This window comes from Pongo abelii, chromosome 19 (genome assembly GCF_028885655.2).
Source record: "Pongo abelii isolate AG06213 chromosome 19, NHGRI_mPonAbe1-v2.0_pri, whole genome shotgun sequence".
NCBI classification, from domain to species: domain Eukaryota; kingdom Metazoa; phylum Chordata; class Mammalia; order Primates; family Hominidae; genus Pongo; species Pongo abelii.
Genome location: NC_072004.2, coordinates 42,265,811 through 42,273,371, shown reverse-complemented (window position 1 = coordinate 42,273,371; position 7,561 = coordinate 42,265,811). Strand labels below are relative to the sequence as shown.

At 39.3% G+C, this 7,561-nt stretch overlaps 1 pseudogene; it reads left to right on the top strand.

Moving 5' to 3' along the window:
• LOC100442477 (keratin, type I cytoskeletal 18-like) overlaps window positions 1-7,561 on the top strand; it is an 89,489-nt pseudogene that overhangs the window by 66,787 nt on the left and 15,141 nt on the right.

Here is a 7,561-nt window from a genome sequence, read left to right as displayed (position 1 = left end):
TTCTTCTGATACTGAACTGGCTTAGGAAAACAAACCTAAACTAGGAAGGTGTATAAATGTGAGGCTATCGTTTTAATATTAGAAACTGTATATAGAGATAAAAGCCTTGAGCTCATCATCAAGGATTTGATGAGACTACAAAAGGGCATCTAATCAAGTCTACTGCTCTCAGGAAAAATTAATTCCAAAGTCTATTAAGTTGTATATTTTATTTATTAAAAGTATGAAGGTGAGACTCTAGGAGAGTTACAGGCAGGGTTAGGAGCTCTGGAAATTTCAAATAGAGGTCCAAACGTTTAGAGTTGAGATGAAAACTGTGTATTCAATATTATTCTAAACTCTTGTTACTATTCATACTAGTCAACACTGATAACTTATCAAGGCAATATTTTCCTTTTATTTTTCCTAGAGATTTATCCTGCAATAAAATACGGTATATTGAAAGACATACATTTGAATCACTACCATTTTTGCAGTATATGTAAGTTACAAATATAACTTTATTACATTTGGAACTTTTATAAAACTTAATTATAAACTCTTTGCTATTCATTTTGAAATATGATTAAAATTTGACCAGTAGAAAGGTACTAAAATTATATAGCAAGTCCTTTTTGTCTCTAGCAAAGATTAGTGTGAGAATTATTACACAGATCATAGTGAATCATCAGAGAGCAGTGGTTCTCAACTGGTGTGATTTTGTACTCAGGTGACATTTGGTAATGTCCAGAGACAGTTTTGGTTGACAAAACTGTGGTTGTGCTCCTGGCATCTGGTGGGCAGAGACCAGAGATGCTGCTAAACATCCTGCAAAGTATAAGACAAACCCCCAAGGCAAAGAGTTATATAGTCCAAAATGTCGATGGTACTGAAGTTGTGAAATCCTGTTCTAGAGAAATAAAGATCACTTAACACAGGTATTTACTGAGCGTTCACTGTTTTGTAGCTAATGCACCACATGTGCAATGTTAAAGTATAAATCATAAGCCAGTTTCTTCCACAGTGAGATTTCCTTAGTGCACAGAGAAAGGATTGAGGTTATGTTCCATCCTATATAAATCAGACTCACAGCAAATGATAAATGTTGTGAAATAATTTTTTTTCCTTTGGCTTATGTCTTTTTTTGTAGAAATCTGGGCTGAAATTTAATTACAGAACTGAGCCTTGGAACATTTCAGGCCTGGCATGGAATGCAGTTTTTACACAACTTGTAAGTGAAATAGAAGATGAATATGTGTAAACAACTATTTTGTACAAAAACTCATACAATTATTGGTTAGCTGGGTATAAGCCCATTATGAACTCTGAAAAGCATGTCTTAAGATCCATTCATTTTTCTCAAGTGGGGAAACTAAGGTACAAAGAGGCTAAGAGACTTATGCAGCTTATATATGACCTGCTCTGCTTGTCCTAGTTCTGACCTAATGGCATGAGCAAGAAAAGGCATCAAACAAGTGACTCTCAAAGTAGCCTTGTTGCTGGATGGGGTGGCTCAGCCCTGTAATCCCAGAACTTTAGGAGCTGAGAAGGGCGGATCTCCTGAGGTCAGGAGTTCAACACCAGCTTGGCCAACATAGTGAATCCCCATCCCTACTAAAAATGCAAAAAAATTAGCTGGGCATAGTGGTGCAGTTTTTTGCTCCTTGGAGGATTTTGTGTTAAGCTTTCTTCCTTGCAGCTAAATGTTGCAGACATTTAAGCAGTTTGAAACTCTGCATGTGAGCAGGAATCAAAGTTAAATCCAAAGTGTAGGGCTGGGCATAGTGGCTCATGCCTATGATCCCAGCACCTTGGGAGGCCGGGGTGGGAGGATCACTTGAGGTCAGGAGTTTGAGACCAGCCTGGCCAACATGGTGAAACCCCTCCTCTACTAAAGATATAAAAATTAGCAGGTCGTGGTGGCAGGTGCCTGTGATCCCAGCTATCGGGAGGCTGAGGGTCGAGAATGGCTTGAACTCGGGAGGTGGAAGTTGCAGTGAGCCGAGATTGTGCCACTGCACTCCAACCTCCCCTCCAGGCTGGTCTGGAACTCCTGTGACCTCAGGTGATCTGCCCACCTTAGCCTCCCAAAGTGCTGGGGTTACAGATGTGAGCCACCATGCCTGGCCAAAATGGTGTTTATGTTAAGCTGTTTTGCAAAAAAAAATTTTGTAAAGAAAATACGTCGCTCTATTTTAATTCCATATACTTTCCTGACTACTCTTCTACCATAAGTGCAAAAATTCTATGATTTCTCTGTATAACATACCCAGCAAATCAGAGTGGGTATATTCAATGGCCTGAAGGGGACTCTAGACTCAAGGTGAAGATTCTCCTCTACATTTGACTTTAGAAAATACTTTCCACCTTTCTTGTGGTTGAGAAATCTAGTTTCACACAGTTCATTTTGAGGTAGAGGGAGGCGTTCAGGATGTGTCTGGATTAGAGCAGCAGTTTCTGCAGATGCTCCTCTCTGTCTTCATTAATTTGCTGATGCTTAACTTAGGGAAGAGACACTGAGGGTCTGTTTTTCTTTTGCTCTCACACCAGAGAACAGGCTCATTAGGTCCCTCCACCAAGAGGTTTGGGTAGCATCAATACAAATGTCTTAAACTCACCACCTTTACTAAGCACTTTATAACAGTGGGAGTCCCACATAAGAATCTGGCAGCCGGGAGCGGTGGCTCATGCCTGTAATTCCAGCACTTCTGAAGGCTGAGGTGGGTGGATCACCTGAAGTCAGGACTTCAAGACCAGCCTGACCAACATGGTGAAACCCCGTCTCTACTAAAAATACAAAAATTAGCTGGGTGTGGTGGCGGGCACATGTAATCCTAGCTACTCAGGAGGCTGAGGCAGGAGAATCACTTGAACCCAGGAGGCGGAGGTTGCAGTGTGCCAAGGTCATGCCATTGCACTCAAGCCTGGGCGACAGAGCAAGGCTCTGACAGAGATGGGGTTTTGCCACATTGGTCAGGCTGGTCTGGAATTCCTGACCTCAGATGATCCACCTGCCTGGCTTCCCAAAGTGCTGGGATTATAGGCCTAAGCCACCAGGCCCAGCCAATAAATGGAAACTTTAACTCGAAGGAAGGAAGGAAGGGAGGAAGAGAGGGAGGGGAGGGAGGGAAGGGAGGGAAGGGAAAGAAGGAGGGAGGGAGGGAAATGAAGAAAGAAAAAGAAAGAAAGAAAAGAAAAAATTGTAAAACCATAAGGTTGAAGTAAACCTTTTTTCTTCATACAGATTAAGCACATGAGTTCAGATTATAGCTTTGCTTCTTTATAGCTTGGTGACCTAAGACAAGTTATGTAGCCTCTCTGTGCCTCAGTTTCCTCATTTATAAAATAGGGCAATAATAATATCTACCACATAAAGTTATTGTGAGGATGAAATGTGAAATGCTGATCACAAATACATAGCAGCCTGATAGATACTCAGTGTAATAATTATTATTTTTATAATTTCTGCAAAAGTACAGTGATGATTCTTGGGTTAATTTAAAGGGTGATTTTCCTTTGTTTCTTCCTGTTTCTTTTCTTTTTCTTGTTCACTTTAAAGAATTAAAAAGAAAATAGATTCCAGAATTTTGGAATAAAAATTCACATCAAAATGAATTTATTCCTTTTATTGACATATAAACAAAATGTCATTTGTTTATTCAATAAACATTTATTAAATCCCTAGTAAATTTCAGACATCATGCCAGTCACAGGGATGACAATGACAATAAGATGTGGTCTCTGCCCTCAAGGAGCGGATAGCCCAGGAGACTGACAAGTAGACAGGTGGTTACATGCAGTGTAACGAAGGCTGTGATGTCATACAAGAAGACAAGTGGGAGTATGTGATGGGAGTATGGTTTTGACCAGTTCCTCCTCTTAGATTTATCCCTTTTTCTTTGGGTATAAAGCAAAAGAATTGGTCCTATTTTTTTTCCTTAACTGTGCAAATTAAACCATAAATTTAAAAAACTTTATAAAGATAAAAGGCAAGCAATCAGGCACAGTGTCTCACACCTGTAATCCTAACCCTTTGGTAGGCTGAGGGGGGTGGATCACCTCCGGTTAGGAGTTGGAGACCAGCCTGTCCAACATGATGAAACCCCGTCTCTACTAAAAATACAAAAATTAGCTGGGTGTGGTGGTGGGCACCTGTAATCTCAGCTACTCAGGAGGCTGAGGCAGGAGAATTGCTTGAACCCAGGAGGTGGAGGTTGCAGTGAGCCAAGATGGAGCCATTGCTGTCCAGCCTGGGTGACAGAGCAAGACTGTATCTCCAAAAAAAAAAAAAAAAAAAAAGGAACTTGAATTATGGACGAACAATTTGAATTATGGAGGACACTAGAAATAGTGTTTCCTACAGAGTTAGGGCTTCCTACCAACATTGTCATTTCTAGGGTTTTTGACCTGAAAACTTCTGTGGCATATTTTTTCTTTGCTATCCACTTCTTGTTTTTTTTTCCTATTTCTTCCCTGCTTTCTCTCCTCTACTTTTATCTTCTAGAGACCTAGGTAGTTCCCAAAGGAATAGTGCTTTACAGAGTCTAATGGTGAGTTATTATGTAAAAGCAGAAAATTATTTTTTTTACCTAAAAGTTCCATACCAAAAAATGAATATAAACTTTTTATGCAGTTTCACACATTGAAAATGCAGGTAATTTTAATTTCATTGCATTTTTCAGAATTCTCAGTCGCAATCCTCTGACTGCTGTCAAAGGTCCATATCTCTTTGAACTGCCGGCATTAAAATATCTGTAAGTACTACAGTACTCTCATGAGGCATGAGATGATTTATGCTTTTTAAATTTGTCATCAAAGATAAAGTATTTTGCATTTAGGCTAAAAAGTCATGATTTAAATTTTAACTGAGTTATTGAAAAAAGTTATTGGCAAAGAAAAGGATTAAGAAAGAATGTATAACAGCCAAGACAGCCAGCGGGGGAAGAGAACAGTGTTGAAGAACCCGTATAGATTTGGAACATGTTGACACATGGAGGAATATTACTTAACCAAGAAAGCAAAGAGGAATAGGTGTTCATTATTCTAAAAATGAAAAAAAGAGTAAATCAAGATGGGTGAATGCAATATGAAATGAGAAGTAAGATAACGGTAAAAAAAAAAAGTGTAAGTTCTCTTAAATATCATTAATTTGATAATGTAGATCAACTTAAATTTCTTTAATAAGATCTCTCTGGAATTTTACGGCAAATAAACTGTTGAAGTGGCTTGTTTTATAGAGAAGCCAAAATAGAAGTAATCACATGTCCTTGAATTATCTTTTGAAGTACAGAATTTTGTAATGGGTTCATATCATGAATGTTTTGGCTTTCTTCTTCAGAGACATGGGAACAACACACATCACACAACACTTAAGAACATTCTCATGATGACTGTTGAACTGGAAAAACTGTAAGTTTTTTTTTCTTAGATTTATTTTTACTTAGTTGGTTTTTTAGGTTTGTTTTATTATTTTCTTAAGTCAGGTTTATTGAGATATAATTTTCATATAACATTCACCCTTTATAAGTGTATAGTTTGATGAGTTTTGACAAATGTATAGTTACATAACCACCACCACATTCCCAATATAAAGCATTTCTGTCACCTCAGAAAGGCCCCTCATTTCCCTTTGTAGGCAATCCCTTCCTCCCACCATCAGCCCCTGTTAGCTACTAATCTGTTCCTATAGTTTTGTCTTTTTCAGAATGTCTTATAAATGAAATCATGTAGCATGTAGCCTCTTGTGTTTGACTCCTTTCACTTAGTATTGTTTTTTACTTTTTTTGAGACAGAGTCTCACTGTCGCTCAGGCTGCAGTGTAGAGGCGTGACCTCAGCTCACTACAACCTCTGCCTCCCAGGTTCAAGTGATTCTCCTGCCTTAGCCTCCCAAGTAGCTGGGATTACAGGTGTGTACCACCATGGCCAGCAAATTTTTGTATTTTTAGTAGAGATAAAGTTTCACCATGCTGGCCAGACTGGTTTTGAACTCCTGACCTCAAGTGATTTGCCCGCTTTGGCCTCCTAAAGTGCTAGGTGTGAGCCACCTCACCCGGCCTCACTCAGCATAATTTTTTTGAGATTATGCTACCATCCATGTTGTTGCACCTATCAGTACAGCTGGCCCTCCATATCTACAGGTTCCTCATCTGTGGATTCAACTAACCATGAATGGAGAATATTTGGAAAAAATAAAATATATAAAATAATACAACAATAAAAACAGTAGAAAATTTAAAACATGGTATAATTATTTACATACCATTTACACTGTACTAGGTATTTAAAGTATACCTGAGGCTTATGTCATTTATTATACCAAGTATTATGTCATTCCATATAAAATACTTCAGCATCTGTGGACTTTGGTATCTGCAGGGGGTCCTGGAGCCAATCCCCTGCAGACACCGAGGGACAACTCTTCACTCCTTTTTATTGCTCAGTAGTATTCCAGTTGTGTGGATGTATCAATTTGTTTATCCATTCATCAATGTATGGACATTTGGGTAGCTTCCAATTTTTTGCAATTATGAATAAAACTCCTAAAAACACTCATATACAGGTCTTTGTGTCAACCTATGTTTTCATTTCTTTGGGTAAATATCTAGGATTTGGATTGTTCACATGCTTAGTGTATATTTAACTTTTTAAGAAACTGCTAAACTGTTTCCTAAAGTGGCTGTGCCATTTTACATTTCCAAGAGCATTGTATGAGAGTCACAGTTGTTCCACATCTTCAGCATTTTTTTTTTTGCGACACAGTCTTGCTCTATCCCCAGGCTAGAGTGCAGTGGTGCCATCTCGGCTCACTGCAACCTCTACCTCCTGAGTTCAAACAGTTCTCCTGCCTCAGCCTCCCAAGTAGCTGTAGGCACCCACCACCACACCCAGCTAATTTTTATATTTTTAGTAGAGATAGGGTTTCACCATGTTGGCCAGGCTGGTCTTGAACTCCTGACCTCAATTGATCCGCACCCCCTGGCCTCCCAAAGTGCTGTGGTTACAGGCGTTAGCCACCATGTCCAGCCCAGCAGATTTTTTTTGAGACAGAGTCATTGCTGGAGTGCAGCAGCAAGATCTCAGCTCACTGCAACCTCGGCCTCCCAGGTTCAAGCGATTCTCCTCCCTCAGCCTCCTGAGTAACTGGGATTATAGCCACACACCACCATGCCCAGCTAATTTTTATATTTTTAGTAGAGATGGGGTTTCGTATCGTCGGCCAGGCTGGTCTCAAACTCCTGGCCTCACTTGATCCCCCTGCCTTGGCCTCTCAAAGTGCTGGAATTACAGGCGTGAGCCACCATGCATGGTCCACCCCAGCAGATTCTTATATTTGAGTTTTTAAAGAAATGTTCACCTTTCTACTCTAGATGTGTAGTGGAATCTCATTGTAGTTTTAATTTGCATTTCTTTAATAGCTAGTGATGTTGAATGTTCATATGCAAATATCTTCTTTACTATACTGTTCAAATCTATTCCCGTATTTTAATTGGATATTAATATTTTTATTGAGGTTTTTTTTTCCCTGTAATCCCATTGGAGATTCGTTATTATTGAGTTTTAAGAGTACTTTAGGCCAGGCG